Source organism: Eretmochelys imbricata, chromosome 3, assembly GCF_965152235.1.
Source record: "Eretmochelys imbricata isolate rEreImb1 chromosome 3, rEreImb1.hap1, whole genome shotgun sequence".
NCBI classification, from domain to species: Eukaryota; Metazoa; Chordata; order Testudines; family Cheloniidae; genus Eretmochelys; species Eretmochelys imbricata.
This window is the reverse complement of record NC_135574.1, coordinates 22,226,601-22,243,562: the sequence shown is the minus strand read 5'-3', so window position 1 is coordinate 22,243,562 and position 16,962 is coordinate 22,226,601.

Genomic DNA, 16,962 nt, shown 5'->3' with positions numbered 1-16,962 from the left:
GTAAGGGAGGGTCCCATGAGGAGGTGGGGTCCCGGGGCCGTTAAATATTTGTGTATGTCCAGGGATCATATCCAACCTTCTCCTTTGGAGTACAGTGCAGCAGGTACTGTACTTCAGCAGGGCTAAACTACAGAGGGACAGGTATTGAATGCAGTGGGTATTGGGAGTCCGTAGTGCTGGACTGTGATGGGGGAGGAGTGGAATGCAGCACGTACAGATTGGAGCCAGGAGGTTGATAAGAATGTGTTGGTGGTGTCTGGGGGGTGAATGGCAAAGAGTTTTGCGACAGCAGCTGCTGAGGAGGGAGGGTGCAGAGCTGCTCGGTTTGCAGTGCTAGGAGCACCTGGAGCATGTCCGCTTCATGCTCCGTAATGTTTAAGAGCCGCTCCTGGCTTCGTTCTGGTGTGCTGCATTCTCCTTTCAGTCCCTCTTCTCACTGTCCCTCCACTCCTTCAATTCTTGTTTTTTGCCCGTGGAGTGCATCATGACATCACACAGAAAGTCCTCTTTGGTTCTTCGTGGTCACTTTCTAATTCTGCCCAGCCGTTCAGCCGGCGATAACAAAGAGGGCGGCTGGGCTCCCAAGATCATCTCTGTGAAGCTAAAATGCAACATTTTACAGGAGCAGGATTGTTTGCAACACACAGACCACTGATTCAATGATTTAAAAGACAGCCACAATTCACATACCTGTTACTAACTGGCTGACCCCAGGCAAGCATACATGAGCCACAAGACCCCCAAAATGGTGAGTAGCCGCAGGAGCAGGGGAAATCAGTGCTCCAGGACCGTACTGTACACTGGGCACGTGGCTCTTGGAGAGAGCCAGCACTGTAGCGGGGGCCTGATAATCATTCATGTCCCCACATTTTCCACAGGCTGTGTTCATTATGGAAGATATATCGTTGCTGAGGGTGAGCAGGGAATCAAGGGACGGTCTTCTCCAAGACTGCGGCTTCCACCCTGGCCCTTATGCCTCTCTCCTGTGTGCAGCAATGGTCTGACACTCCACCCTCCCCCGCACCACCGTGATGGCAGAGTGGCGCAGGAAAATTACCTTTAATAGGGCAAGAAACAGAGGAGCTCTGCCAAAGAACCTGCGGCAGCGCATTGGCCAGTATCTCCATGAGAGTTTTGTGGAGATCTGAGGCAGATTCCCATGAAGTGACGAAGTCAATCAACACCCTGTTCCGCCACTCTGACTAGGCATGTGGTGGTACGCACATCATACAGACACAAGCCTGCTTTCTGCAACCCTCCTGCCCCAACAACTCGCTTCAGAGATTCCCAAAATCAAAGCCACTTACCAGGGGCTTCCTCACCTGTTTCTGCTTCGCCAAGCTCTGAAAGTTGTAACTGGCTAGCCTCCTTCAGGGTAGAGAAGAGCTCCTGGCTGCATGCATCTCTGCCCTCCAAGTCCCCCTCCCCCTCCACATCCTCATCCAAGATTTCCTCCTCCTGGCTCAGTCCACTCTTGACGGGCATGCAAGCCAACAAAGTATCCACAGTGGCCTTCGCAGTGGAGGTGGGGTCTCCACCAAGAATCGTGTCCAGCTCTTTGTAGAACCGGCAGCTCGTGGGCACAGCTCCAGAGCGGCAGTTTGCCTCCTGCGCTTTGTGGTAGGCATTCCACAGCTCCTTCACTTTGACCCTGCACTGCAATGTGTCCTGGTCATGGCCCCTTTCTGCCATGCATCGTGATATCTGTCCATAGGTATCATAATTCCTACGGCTGGAGCACAGCTGGGACTGGACAGCCTCCTCTCCCCAAATGCCAATGAGGTCCAGCAGCTCGGCATTGCTCCAAGCGGGGATCGCCTGGTGCATGGAGCAGTCACTGTCACTTGGAAAGATGCACTGAGACCACTGCACGCATCACCAAGCAAACAGGAAGGGGACTTTCAAAATTCCCAAGAAATTTAAGGGGTGGGGCTCATGCTTGGTCACCTGAGGACAGGGCAGTAGAGTTCAAACTGATGACCAGAGAGGCGAGAACAGGCATTGTGGGACACCTCCTGGAGGCCACTCGCAGCATTGTAATCGCCCAGGGTGTCTACACTGGTACCGCGGCGCTATAGCCCCGGTGCAGAAAGCTCTACGCCTCTCGTTTGGGTGGCTTTTTTACAGTGCTGCAACTGCGCAGTTTCTGACACAAAGTGGCTTGGCCGTGTGTGCACCTCAGGAGTCACAGCGCAGAAAGCTGCTTTATGGTGCAGAAACTTGCCAGTGTAGACAAGGCCGGAGAAAAGTGTGGGATGAACTTACAAAAAGGTTGCATAAGTGCTGAAAACTGGGCACAGCATGTATTCCACAGTCTGGCTCCCATATTTAAGAATATGGGAAGACAAACACCACAAAAGCCAGTAGAAGACCAGAAAAATGTAAACCTTTCTTTTTAGTAAAAATCCATTACATTCCTCCTTGTTGACTTTATGAATCCAGATTCAGAGGCTAACTATAATATTTGAACTTTAGATTCTTATCTTGTTTTCCTATTATGATCTCTGTCTGCAACAGTCAGACACCATCTCTATTCCATAGAGAAAAACATAGTTGAGTCAGTCATTTTTATAAAGAGAAACAATTGAAAAGTTTTTTGAAAGACCAATTTTCAAACTCTAAAATGCCCCCAAATTTATTCAATCTTCACTTGTTTCTTAAATCTCAATGAGGACCAGAATTTTTTTGTCAGATTTCAACTTTCTGATTTCAAACATTTTGTTAGTTATTAGTGTTGTGTTTCAGACTGGAACAGATGGAAGAGTGCCCAGTTCCCCCACCCCCACATGGACTCAGAAACAGAGCTACCAAATTTATTCTAACTTTCCAACAATATACACTCCAAGGCTATGGCCAAGTATGGTAAATATTGGCCCAATGGGACTTGAGACCAGTATCTGAAGTACTAAGGAAGGGTGGGAAAGGGATTTGGAATATACTTTGCATTGGTGTAAATCATTTAAAGACGGTACAAACAAATGGAGAATTGGGTCTGTTGAATGTAAGAGAGCCTAATACTTAACACCCCCTTAGCCTCTGATTCTTGCAGTCAGAGAACTACATAGCTCAGGTTTCAGCCTCATGAGATGTCCTCCAATAATCATAGCGAAGTCCTCAAGGGAAAAGAGGGGAGTTGGCACCTGTATTATTTAAAGTAAAGCAGATTTTTTTAACCCTATCAGGTCACCTTCATATACTCAGAAGGAAGCAATAAGGTACAGCCACCATTTATTTTGCATTGCAGCTCTTCTTTAAATAGAGCCATAGCTAGTGTCTCTTCATCTACCCTGTGGATATGGCCATAGGCTGTTGACATTTTCCCCGCTTTGCCAGGTAACCAAGTGCAGTTGAAGCACACCCATTGGTTACCATGGCAACCAAGAGGTAGAAAGCTTTTGTGTGACTCTCAGGAAACACTTCACAAAGCATGAATGAAAAGCTGGTCAGCTCACAAACCCTTTTAGTGGGATTTGCTCAACTCAGTCCTTGCTAGCTGTTAAGAATTAGCATTACTTATGAAGTAGTTAACAGGCACTTGCCAGGTTGACCATCTCTCTGATCTGAGCCCGCTCTGATCCTGCTCTGTAGCCACTAATGGAGGCTCTGGGACCAGTAGGGATGGTGAACCATGAGATTTATTTTCTGCCCTCACTTGGCATAAGGCTCATGTGACTGAAGACGAGTTTGCAGACATGGCTGACTCCACACACAATATGGCTAAAAGATAATGCAGTAAGGAGGGCTGGTATAATGCAGTAGGGAGGGAGGTTTTAGGATCACTTATTTATTTAATGACAGGTTTCAGAGTAGCAGCCGTGTTAGTCGGTATCCGCAAAAAGAAAAGGAGTACTTGTGGCACCTTAGAGACTAACAAATTTATTTGAGCATAAGCTTTCGTGAGCTACATGCATCCGATGAAGTGAGCTGTAGCTCACAAAAGCTTATGCTCAAATAAATTTGTTAGTCTCTAAGGTGCCACAAGTACTCCTTTTCTTATTTATTTAAGTGACAATAAGAAATGAGTTATAAAGGGCCAGATTGTGATCCACAGCGAAGTGTGTGTTATATGTGACTGTAAGAGTTCATTCATAGCTAGCAGTACTGCCTGGCCTGGCCTGGCCTTCTCTCCCTTCTCTAGCACCGCCTGCCCAAGGCTTGCTCCAGTAGTGTCTCTCCCAATAAGCTGGCCCTCCAACTGGGTCACCATCTTTAGTCCACCCCTTCCAGAGTCACCATTGTCCCAAAATATCTGTAACACAAATAAAATCCTTCCACCTCACTGGGGCTATTTCTCAGCCTGCCTTCAGGGCTTAGCCTGAAGCCCCCCTGCTGTAATCAATCATCTTTGCAATGGGCTTGTGCACCCCCTTTCTTGGGGCCAGTCAGAGAACCCAGTCCCACCCTCTACTCTGGGTTCCAGCCCAGGGTGCTAAGCTAGATCTGCTCCTTTACCTGTGCTGCAGTTTTCCATGGACCACTTCTTACTCAGCCTCTTACATCTCTGTCCACACACAGGCGCTGACTTTCCAGTGTGCTGGGGTGTGTTCGACCTCCGGCTCTGCCCCAGGCCCTGCCCCCACTCCACCTGTTCCCCCAAGTCCCCACCCCCCCACCTTTTCCCATCCCCACCCCCCTCTTCCTGCCCCATTCCGGCCCCTTCCTCGAGCGTGCCACATCCTCACTCCTCCCCACTCCCTCCCCAGCCTCCTGTATGCTGTGAAACAGCTGATCGCAGTGGGAGGGAGCCGGAGGTGCTGATTGGTGGGGCCCACCAGCAGGTGGGAGGCACTGGGGGAGGGAGGGAAGGCTGATATGGGGGCTGCCAGTGAGTGCTCAGTACCCACCATTTTTTCCCCATGGGTGTTCTAGCCCCAGAGCACCCACAGAACTGGCGCCTATGTCTCCTCTTCTCTACTTAGTCAGGGTCTCTCCCAGGCCTCCCTCCCTAGACAGCTTTGCCCTGAGCATCCTACCTGCCTCTTCCTCCAGCTCTTTCCACAGCTGAACCTTATCACCACACTGATCCTGTACTGCAGCCATCTTCAGCTCTAAACCGGGGGGCCCAGATAACCTTCATCCAAGAATATTAAAGGAATTGGCACATGAAATTGCAAGCCCATTAGCAAGAATTTTTAATGAATCTGTAAACTCAGAGGTTGTACTGTATGACTGGAGAATTGCTAACATAGTTCCTGTTTTTAAAAAAGGAAAAAAAAGTGATCCAGGTAACTACAGGCTTGTTAGTTTGACATCTGTAGTATGCAAGGTCTTTGAAAAAATTTTGAAGGAGAAAGTAGTTAAGGACATTGAGGTCGATGGTAAATGGGACAAAATACAATATAGTTTTACAAAAGGTAGATTGTGCCAAACCAACCTGATCTCCTTCTTTGAGAAAGGAACAGATTTTTTAGACAAAGGAAATGCAGTGGATCTAATTTACCTAGATATCAGTAAGGCGTTTGATACGGTGCCACATGGGGAATTATTAGTTAAACTGGAGAAGATGGGGATCAATATGAAAATTGAAAGGTGGATAAGGAATTGGTTAAAGGGGAGACTACAGCAGGTCCTACTGAAAGGTGAACTGTCAGGTTGGAGGGAGGTTACCAGTGGAGTTCCTCAGGGATCGGTTTTGGCACCAATCTTATTTAATCTTTTTATTACTGACCTCGGCACAAAAAGTGGGAGTGTGCTAATAAAGTTTGGAGATGATACAAAGCTGGGAGGTATTGCCAATTTAGAGAAGGATCGGTATATCATATAGGAGGATCTGGATGACCTTGTAAACTGGAGTAATAGTAATAGGATGAAATTTAATAGTGAGAAGTGTAAGGTCATGCATTTAGGGATTAATAACAAGAATTTTAGTTATAAGCTGGGGACGCATCAATTAGAAGTTATGGAGGAGGAGAAGGACCTTGGAGTATTGGTTGACCACAGGATGACTATGAGCCACCAATGTGATATGTCCATGAAAAAAGCTAATGCGGTCTTGGGATGCATCAGGCGAGGTATTTCCAGTAGAGATAACTAACGAGGTGTTAGTACCGTTATACATGGCACTGGTGAGACCTCATCTGGAATACTGTGTGCAGTTCTGGTCTCCCATGTTTAAGAAGGATGAATTCAAACTGGAACAGGTACAGAGAAGGGCTACTAGGATGATCCAAGGAATGGAAAACCTGTCTTATGAAAGGAGTCTCAAGGAGCTTGGCTTCTTTAGCCTAACCAAAAGAAGGCTGATTGGAGATATGATTGCTCTCTATAAATATATCAGAGGGATAAATACTGGAGAGGGAGAGGAATTATTTAAGCTCAGTACCAATGTGGACACAAGAACAAATGGATATAAACTGGCCATCAGGAAGCTTAGACTTGAAATTAGACAATGGTTTCTAACCATCAGAGGAGTGAAGTTCTGGAACAGCCTTCCAAGGGAAGCAGTGGGGGCAAAAGACCTATCTGGCTTCAAGATTAAACTCAATAAGTTTATGGAGGAGAAGGTATGATGGGATAACATGATTTTGGCAATTAATTGATCTTTAACTATTCATGGTAAATAGGCCCAATGGCCTGTGATGGGATGTTAGATGGGGTGGGATCTGAGTTACTACAGAGAATTCTTTTCTAGGTATCTGGCTGGTGAATCTTGCCCACATGCTCAGGGTTCAGCTGATCGCCATATTTGGGGTCAGGAAGAAATTTTCCTCCAGGGCAGATTGGAAGCGGCCCTGTGGGTTTTTCGCCTTCCTCGGCAGCATGCGGCACGGGTCACTTGCTGGAGGATTCTCTGCACCTTGAAGTCTTTAAACCATGATTTGAGGACTTCAGTAGCTCAGACATAGGTGAGAGGTTTATTGCAGGAGTGGGTGGGTGAGATTCTGTGGCCTGCATTGTGCAGGAGGTCAGACTAGATGATCATAATGGTCCCTTCTGACCTTAATATCTATGAATCTATGAATCTTTGTGGTAAACTACCTGATTCCCCCAGGTGGGGCTTATTCTTAGTCCTGACTCCAGCCTACCTCCAGCAAGCCAGCCTGTTATGGTGACCCTTTGTACTCATCCACAGATGGCATGAGCATGTTACAGCCACCAGATAGCGTTGTAGCAACTAGCATGAGTTCAATCCCTGCTGTGTTGGCCAAGATAGTGACCAACACATCTGCTCATAGGAGTAAGAAGGCATAATGTGCCTTTAGCGCTCCTCTTTGGTCTACCCATATTATGGGGGAGACAAGCTTTCCTAGAGCCACTACTCCCCCTCCTATACTAATCAGCAGAAAGTAGGTGGAGCATTGAACTCTGCCCCCCAGCACACCATCCAGCTCAGTGAAGCCAGTGCAGAGAAGGAAGTAAGCGGTGCCAAGCATAAGGCTGTCACAGATTATTTTCTATTCTCGAGCAACCTCTTGGAGTCACAAACTAGTCCCTGGTGTGCTGAGGAAGAGCAGCTATGTACTGGATCTTACTCAGGGCTTGTGGTAAACCCATCATCTAGCCGAGACAGCCCTGATGTTGCCGTGACCTAGCTTGCTGTAGTTTCTATCTCAGTCCCCACAAGTGGTTCCTGTTGGTGTGAGAAAGTCAACAGGAAGAAATTTAAACTTCTTGCTGAAGCTTAACTCATTGTAGTCCTAAAAATCCCTAACCAGGGATGTGTGTGTGGTGTTTGACCCTGTTTGTGAGCAGGGTGGTGCCATGACTGTCAGCCTATTGGCAGCTATTCCCCTAGGGCAGCGGTTCTCAACTGGGTGGTCTGTGGCCCCCGGGGTGGAGCAAACCATTTCAGAGGGTTGCTGAGTCCGGGCGCGCAGTGGGACTAAACAGGGCGCGCAGTGGGACTAAACAAGCCCTGAGCCCCACCCCCATCCAGCAACTGAAGCCCCCAGGCCACTCCCCTGCTGGGACCTGGAATTTTTATAGCATGGTGGGGGGCGGGGGCGCAGACGGGAAAATGTTGAGAACCCCTGCCCTAGGGTACGGACAGGACTGACTCACCAAGTCCATTTAACTAGGTTAGCCAGTTCAGTGTGTGGGAGGACATCCCAAAATGCATTGCACCATGCCCAGGGTGTGTAAACACAACTATGTAGTGAATAATGAGAATGTGAGAACTCACACAGTTCAGACGCTTTTGGTCTGAACTCTTTGGACCTTAAAAGCCATGCATAATACACTGACCATATTGCAAGGCTAGGCAGAAAGTGGCTGCTGATGCTACACACGTGACACTGCTGTCATGCTTTCATTGCTTCCTTTTTTTTTCACCACTTGCAAACACAGCTACATCTCTCATCCAGTTTAGTGGCTTTGCTTAGCTTTTGTCAGAGGATCAGGAATGCATGAAGGTGCTTTTTATTTTTTAATCCAGTACATCTTGTTCTTCAAGATAATGTTGTAAAAATGCTTCAAATGTCATCAGTGCAGCCAGAAAGCACTGGCAGGTTTTTCGTGGATCAAAGATTTGATGCAATGGTGAGCATCTGCCAAATATGAACAGTATCAGCCCACATATTTGTCGCTTATATACACTGGTATCATGATAATCTACTGGGTTTTTTAAACTAAAACATATACAAGAAAAATAGAAGTCAAAAGCAGAAAGCCATAGAGTCGTATATTTGTGTTCCTTTTCCCTGAGGTTGACAATATTGATTGCTGTATTAATGTAAATGTCTTGCTCATTGCATTGTAATTTTTGCTTGCTTATTTATTTTTCAAGAAATGTACACAAACATTCTCACAAAACTAAGTGATTGGGCAACAAAATGGCAAATGAAATTTAATGTGGATAAATGTAAAGTAATGCACATTGGAAAAAGTAACCCTAACTATACATACAATATGATGGGGGCTAATTTAGCTACAACTAATCAGGAGAAAGATTTTGGAGTCATTGTGGCTAGTTCTCTGAAGACATCCACGCAGTGTGCAGCGGCAGTCAAAAAAGCAAACGGGATGCTAGGAATCATTTAAAAAGGGATCGAGAATAAGACGGAGAATAGCTTATTGCCCTTATATAAATTCATGGTATGCCCACATCTTGAATACTGTGTGCAGATGTGGTCCCCTCATCTCAAAAAAGATATAGTGGCATTAGAAAAGGTTCAGAAAAGAGCAACTAAAATGATTAGGGGTTTGGAATGGGTCCCATATGAGGAGAGATTAAAGAGGTTAGGACTTTTCAGCTTGGAAAAGAAGAGACTAAGGGGAAATATGATAGAGGTATATAAAATCACGAGTGGTGTGGAGAAAGTGAATAAGGAAAAGTTATTTACTTGTTCCCATAATATAAGAACTAGGGGCTACCAAATGAAATTAATGGGTAGCAGGTTTAAAACAAATAAAAGGAAATTCTTCTTCACTCAGCGTACAGTCAACCGGTGGAACTCCTTGCCTGAGGAGGTTGTGAAGGCTAGGATTATAACAGGGTTTAAAAAAGAACTGGATAAATTCATGGAGGTTAAGTCCATTAATGGTTATTAGCCAGGATGGGAAAGGAATGGTGTCCCTAGCCTCTGTTTGTCAGAGGGTGGAGATGGATGGCGGGAGAGAGATCACTTGATCATTACCTTTTAGTTCACTCCCTCAGGGGCACCTGGCATTGGCCACTGTCGGTAGACAGGATACTGGGCTGGATGGACCTTTCGTCTGACCCAGTATGGTCATTCTTATGTTCTTATGTTCCAGTTTAGCCAGCTAAGAATTTTAAATTAATATTAATGAAAGATATTGTGGCTAAATCCCCTGGATTTCTCCGAAAATCTCCATCCGTTTGTTTATTATGTAATGCTTGCCTCCAAAGTGACATCCATTTAAACACCAGGCAGAGTGGATCCAAGTTTGTTTTTTCAACAGAACTCTCATTTTCAATCCATTTCTAAATGTTCCATGTGGTCAGAAAACATGGCTAAGATCCTCTCTGAGAGATGGCCACCATCCTAGCCAACTCCAGGGATTGCACCAAAAACCTTCAGAGCTAAAAACACAAGTCTCTACAGCTAGGGTTCTAGCTCAGAACTATAACAGATTCATATCCTCTGGATTGGGCACCAAGGGTGACATTGTACATGAACCATCTCTGACCAACGGGTTACATGTGCATTACAGAAGTGGAATTTTGATGTAACTAGGTCAAGGGAAAATTTAGGATCTGTCATTCATCACTAGTACTGCTCCACAGATCGTAGCAACAGTGGATATTGTAGTGGAGACTAGGTATAGGTGCTTTTATTATTGTGTTATATCTCCTGCAATTAGATGCTTAGAGCAAGCTTTCATTATATGGTGGTAAAAAAATCAAAACTTTAGCCCTGTCTACACTAGCTCTTTGCTGGCATTTACTGTAGTACGGGTACTATTTTGTCTTGGAGAGACAGAGACCTTGGATAACCAGTTATCTACACAGGTAAATTGACCTTGTTGAAAGATTGTGTTATAACATGGTAGTTCCACAATTGTGTCCTAACATGGTTTAGTCTTGCCTACAGTATGTAGGTAGGCTCAAACTGTGTTTTAGTAGTTATACTATACTGTGTTATAATCATCAGCTTCTAATAAGATTGTCAGACTGTAAAAATTGCCAATTAGATGCACCCTGAAGCTTTTTAAAAATATTTGGTTATTACATGGTTTGACTGCATCCACATCTGGACTAAACTGTGTTATAAATTCAGGCAAAACTTGATTTTAAAAACTGTCATTTTGACTATATAGACAAGGCCATAGATTAGCTATGGGGTTAACACATCTTCTGTAAATAAATAAATCAACAAATACCTGTCTGCTGTGGACAGAGAGAATATGCTACATCTATGCTAATAGAACGGTGTTGGAAACTGGTTGTCCAAAACAGTTCAGGTGCAGTTTTGACTCTAGTTGTAGCTATCGTGGTCCGCACCACAGAGCGGACAAAGTGTGCTTTGAGGAAGACATTCTTCAGTTACTGTATATAGTCCCTTTGTTACTAATCTTTAAATTTATTTGGAGTATGCAATCCAGTCAAGCCAAGCCACAGTGTTCTTATCAATCATGTCCAAGGCATGAAGACCTCCAGGAAGCTGAGTCATTTTGCAGTCTCAACAATATGTGTCATGGTTTGTGGTTGCCCACACTGACATAGTGGACTGTCTCTAAAATGCCACTGAAATTCCACTGCAGCACAAAGTCCATGTCTGGCACAAAACTGGTTCAGAAGGCTCCATTGCCTTCATGGTAAATCAAACCTGGGTTTATGTGATTGGGGTCCAAGACAAGGTAATTATTTGTCAATTTCTCTGCAGACCATGAAGCTCGCCATGTGTCCTCTACCGTAAATCCCTCACCTGGTAAACTTATCCACATGGGTGACGTGAGGGCAGATGACCATATGGTGGATTAAACAAGTCTTTAATTAATGGTAGATGTGGCATATCATGCAATTTTGTCATGAGCTTCACTATGGTTTCTTGCCTGCGGACACTGAGCGGAGCAATATTGCAGAGAATGAGCAGTCATAGTAGAGGACTAGATTTAAGTGAGACTGAAATAATACACATTGTGGAATTAAGTTGTACGTCAATCATCTTTGCATGAGACGAGTGAGCCCATACAGGAGCACAATACTCCACTGCTGAATAACAAGAGTGCTAAGGCTGAAGTGTGTAACATTTGAGTGTTGGCACTCCATGTCTTTCCAGCCTGATTTCTGAGCAGGTTGTTGCACATTTTGACTTTAGTCACTGTGTTTGTAAGATGGTCACAATATATGAGAGTTCTATCCAATGTGACAACGAGATAGACTGGGTGTGAATCATGCTTTTTTTGCTGACCATTGAGAACTATGTTCAGCTCTCTGTCCACTTGTGCATGATGTAAGTGGAAGATTCTTGACACAGTCTTACTTCCACTTGGTATCAGGCACCATCGACAACAATAATTAGCCATAGCCGCCATATCTGCATTCAGAACACTCTCAAGTATGTAAAAGGCGTGTGACTGAGTATCGAGGCATATGTTGTCTGCATAAACAAACTTGCAAGTCCTGGTGTATGGTAGATGATTTGACTATAAGTTGAATATCAGGATTGGAAGGGACCTCAGGAGGTCATCTAGTCCAACCCCCTGCTCAAAGCAGGGCCAATCCCCAATTTCTGCCCCAGATCCCTAAATCGCCCCCTCAAGGATTGAAGTTGCAACCCTGGGTTTAGCAGGCCAATGCTCAAACCTCTGAGCTATCCCTCCCCCACGATGCTGGTCCTTGTAGGAGACCGTTCTTCAAGCACCTGTGCTATCACCAATATGCACACAGAAATGGCAATTTCTCAAAAACAGAGCCATTGCACATACTAACCAACTTGGCATAGTTCTAGGCAATTTCACCAAAAGGCCCGTGTGCTAAACCATATCATATGCTGCAGCCAGGTCAAGGAAAACTGAACCAATCTTCAGCTTATGTTGGAATACATTTTCGATGAAGTTGTAAGTACCAGCACTTGATCACATATACTACGACTGTGGCAAAAACCCAGTTTGCTCTGGTGCCAGCAAGCCTTCCACAGATGGTGAAATCCTTTGAGAAATCAGATGCTCAAGCACCTTAAAGCTGACACTTAGTGTGAAATTGGTCTGTAGCTTGAAGGCAAGTGTGGGTCTTTCCAGGTTTCAACAAGGCAACTTTGCTTGGTGCCAGATACTTAGGCAGTCTGGATTCCCACAGAACTCTCTTTAACTGAACAAGCCATTCTCAAGTGCGGGGACCCAGATGTTGAATGAATTCAAGAGCAATTCTATCATGTTCGGGAGCTGTACCCATTTTTAAATCATTGAGCACTTTATCCAGTTCCAGACTAGTGAATCTTACTATTGGCTAGATTACTCCTTAGGAAACACCGCCACTCATCATGTACCTGCCGTTTGACAACTCTGTCAACAGGAGCTTTGGCAACCTTCAACAGATGACTGGCAATCTGATTTGGAGTAACTGACAGCCTGCTTTGTGCACATGGATGTCAAGCTGCACCTAGTTGATGAATTATGCTCCAGCTGTTCCGGTTTGACCACGTAAAGTCAAGCACCACTGTCGCTTCCTCCCATCAAGCCCGGCAAGCGGCACACAATGAGTCTCTTTAAGTTATGCATATCTCTGGCTCTCAGGATTTCAAAGGTGGCAGGTTTTATTTGAACAGACATTCAAATAAAGGAAGGACCTGCTCTATCAAAACCTACTTCATATACAGTGTCTCACTTTTCATATCTCCAAACCCATCAGGGGAACAAAGTACTGTGACTTCAGCATTTCAATTCTTTGACAAGGAGAAAGGGCAGGCCCATCAATTATCTTTGTTTTGTGAATTCTTATTTTTGAGTCATTGGGCCAAATTGTAACTCAGCTGAAGTAACACGAGGGAGGAATTTGGGGCAAAAGTTTTTGGTTCCAAAAGACCTGGAGAATCTTTTGCAGTGCAGTGCCAAGCATGTGGTGAATTCTGGCTCCTTCCTGAAAATTCCAACAGAATCATAGACTTGTTCTGTCTCCTCTCTCTGTTTGGGAATCTGCCATTCACAGAAACAAATGAGGAATTCATCAGTGATAGTGATGAGTGAGCTGTGAGTCCCAAATTCCTGGAGCCACAAGTAGACTCTCCGCACATTCTGGCCATGGGGTTTTGCAGAAGACCAAAGCTTTGAAAAGCAAAGCTTGGGGGAGGAGAAAGGCAGATGGATAGTCACTATTCTGACAGAACTTCATGAATAATTAAGCAGAATATCTGGTTAATATTTCACCATCTTTTGGACTAATTCTGCCAAGCAGAAAATATAAAAGCAACTCTGTTTCAAGTTAGTGTGGTGGCCTACGGCGAAAGAATGGGGCGGGGTTCCTCTTCCAAATAGAATTACTTTACAGTCCAAAGTTAAAAAGATGCTGACACATAGAGGGGGTGGCCCTGAGGTATTAACATCATCAATCATGGGAGCTGGAGAGGCTTGTTTGTGGGCCTTGTGTTAGAGAGTTACAGAACCCAGAGGTCATTTACCTGACCGCTCAGACAAGAGAGTCCTTGTCCTGCCATCATTACAACGGGCTGAACTTGCAGATCATTTCTTGTTTGTCATCAAAGTAGGAGCTAGAAAAGTCCTTCTAGCCCATATGGTACATTACTCTGACAATGCAGAATTGTTAAATATATTCTGGCCTTTTGCTTTGTCTAGTGTAAGTAACTCCCTGGATGGAGTTTCCACTGCTTTCCCTGAGAGAGTAATTCACAACTCTGATAGTTCCCTCCATAAGGCAGCTTTCCTGATATTCAGCCTAATTTCATCTATTATATACTTAGAACCTATCATTTTTGTAGTACCTAAGATCCATTATTTCTCTCTTTGGACCACCTTAAACAATTTCTCACCCTCCTTGGTGTCTGCGCAGCCAGTCTAATAGTTGTACCCTGTTATCGTTTCCATCCAACCCTTAGTGATTGCTTAGCTTAACCAAGTACTATTTACTGGGTTAAAATCATTAAACTATTGAAGTAAGTGGAGTTACACCAGGGATTAATTGAGTGCATTTAGTTCTTTTAATCTTAGTCTCCACCAAGCTCCTGTGTAAGGTTGCCAGGTGTCTGCTTCTTGACCAGAACACCCGGTTGAAAAGGGACCCTGGCAGTTCCGGTCAGCGTTAAAAGTCCAGTTGACAATGCAGGCAGGCTCCCTACCTGGCTCCATATGGCTCCCGGCGACATGTCCCTCTGGCTTCTAGGCATGGGGTGGCCACAGGGGCTCTGCATGCTGCCAATGGGAACCGCAGCCAATGGGAGCTGCAGGGGCGGCGCCTGCAGGTGGGGGCAGCGAGCATAGCCAGAGGGACATGTCACCACTTCCTGGGAGCTGCCTGATGTAAGGGCTGCCGGGAGCCTATTCCCCTCACCCCCTCCCTCACCCTAACCCCCTGCACCATCCCTGAGCTCCCTCCCACACCCAACCTCCCTCCCGGAGCCTGAATCCCAAACCCCCTCCTGTGCCCCAACCCCCTGTTCCAGCCCTGAGTCACTTCCTGCACCCAAACTCCCTCCCGGAGCCCACATCCCGCACCCCCTCCTGCACCCCAAACCCCTCATCCCCGGTCCCACCTCAGAGCCCACTCCCCTAGCCAGATCCCTCACGCCCCCACACACACCCCAACCCCCTGTCCCAGCCCAGAGCTTCCTTCTGCAACCCAAACTCCTCATTCCTGGCTCTACGCCGGAGCCCGCATCCCCAGCCAGAACCCTCACTCCATGCCCCAGCCCAGTGAAAACGAGTAAGTGAGCGAGAATGGGGGAGAGCGAGTGACAGAGAAAGGGGGGATGGAGTGAGTGGGGGCAAAGCATCAGAGAAAGGGCAGGGCAGGGCCTCAGGGAAGGGAAGGGGCAAAAGTGTTCAGTTTTCTGCTATTAGAAATTTGGCAACCCCACTCCTATGAACAGTTATAAATATTTTTTCCACTAGGGTTGGGAGAATGTATGCAAATGTTATACAAACAGTTCTTGTGAAGCTCTCTCTGCTAAATTCTCCCCAAGCCTCTGTGTTGGGTCCCAATCCACTGGCCCAACGTGCTGTAAACTTCCCTTGGTCTGAGTAGGGTCCAGAACTGTCTGCTTCTCTGGCACATTTCCTGAGCACAGGCTCTCTGTCTGATACTCTTCACAGAAATGGGATCACATGGTCCAGTTACCTAAAGTCCCCCAGGACCAGTGCTCACCCCTCAGAGTCTTTAATGTTGGTTTTATGGTTACATTTATTTCAAATATAATTATTTTAGCTTAAGCACACCATCTCCCAGTATTCAACATTGTGGGTGCTCTGGGTTTACAATTTAACTCTTCATGGACATGTGATAGTAAGAAGCAAACAGAAACACAGATTTTGCATAGAACTTTAAAACAAATTACTCGTTACTTAGATAGCACAAGAGATACACCGATCTAAGTTAAACAAGATCTAAGTGAAACAATAAACATACCTCTACCTTCCCCACCTCAGTTTCCTCACTACTCGGGAGAGTTCTTTGGGCCTAGGGCAGACCCCTCTGAGGAGCTCAGGATCCCTCTCCTGCACATGGCTTCCCTTCTAAATCATAGGACTTCTCTCCCTTCTCTAGGTCAGCTTGCTTGCTTTGACCTCAGATGGTCCTGCAGTTCAACAAGAAACCCCTGCTATGAAAGCGTGCTCATTTCTCCTAGCCAAAGCTTCCTGTTTCGGGCTCTGTGAGTTCTTTAAGCTTATATGTGCCACAACCAACACCTGGTTTTTTTCTTGTACTCCTGGGTATTTTCGCTTTTCCAAACCACAGCCGCCTGCAGAAAAGTTGAAGAAAACTGGTTCTCCGAGCTTCAGCTAACCCGTTGTCCCAGATGTTTACATCTGAATTGGCAAGCATTAAGGCTTAACAACCTTCCATTGCACCAGGTCTGGGAGGGACATGACATAGCCTCTGTCAATTCATAGCTGAGTCACTACATGTTGAGGCATTACACAATACAACAATTTCATAACATCAATAGGAATACATAAATTGTATGCAGGCAGATTCCCCAAATTGACACAACCACATTTCCCACTAGATTTTGGGGAGTATATGCAAGTACACTTCAAATCCACCAGAACATTATAGAGGTTCCGTATTCATCCATGCAATGTAACTACCAGTGCACTGAAACTCGGTTTCCAATCCAAAACTGTTGCCATAAGTTTAGGGCTGTGATAACTTGTTGATAAACATAAATAATGCTGCTGGTTCCTTTGAGGAGGGGGCAAGGAAGGGTTTCGTTCTTTAAATACTGGATAGCAGAAGCATTGGATAACATAAAGAAATGGTCAGTACTAGATACCTTGGTGAAATGATCTGAATTTACCCTCTGGGTAACAGTACCCTTAGAGTCTGGATGGAGAGTCTGATCTAACCTTACCTCCCACTTGACAAATGGCGAGCTAGCTAACTCCAAG